The sequence below is a fragment of the Lycium ferocissimum genome, chromosome 4 (assembly GCF_029784015.1).
Source record: "Lycium ferocissimum isolate CSIRO_LF1 chromosome 4, AGI_CSIRO_Lferr_CH_V1, whole genome shotgun sequence".
Lineage (NCBI taxonomy): Eukaryota > Viridiplantae > Streptophyta > Magnoliopsida > Solanales > Solanaceae > Lycium > Lycium ferocissimum.
Genome location: NC_081345.1, coordinates 67,588,064 through 67,588,818, shown reverse-complemented (window position 1 = coordinate 67,588,818; position 755 = coordinate 67,588,064).

Below are 755 nucleotides of genomic sequence, written 5' to 3'. Positions count from 1 at the left end.
CTTCTATACTCACGCATAAAAGGTTCTCATAACTTTGGCTCTTTGTCGTGAATAAACAGAGATGCCACCTACTTTATCAAATGGGAGCTAGGAAACCAATTTAAAGGTTAATTTTTTGAAAACCTTTAAACAAAAATTCAGAGAACGGGTAGGGGTTCTGGTGACCCCCTGAGGAAGGTTTAAGCACCTCAGTATTAAGGATCCACCCAATGCGGTTTACCTACAGATCTAACATTTTATGGCTAAAAATTTCTATGACTTGTTTGTAAAATGTGTTTAAATAGTCATACGTATAATGTTTCATAGAGGCATATTCATGGCTATTAATTTAGAAGAGGATTGTTCGGATAATAAGCTTTAGAGGTGTTTTAATTTGGAAATCATTTTTAGCGTCTCAATCATATCTTTAATTCAATGAATGAATTAAGTCTATAATTAGCTAATTATGAAGGAATAAATATCTTCAAAATGTGTACAGTTTATTAAGACTTTGAATTATAGTTGTAACTTAATTTCTCATTCCGTTAATGGATTTCCTTGTTTTTAACCAAAGAGAAAAACTACTAAGTCATTTGACAAGTACTCGGGCTTTGGTAACATCCCGTAAATCCATACGGAATATGAATGTCACGACCCAACCCCGTAGGCCGCGACTAGTGTCCGAATTGGACACTCATACGCTCCTGACAATCATAATTAACATCTCGATTTCGTGCATAAATATAAATAATCACATATGACCTCGGACTAGCGTG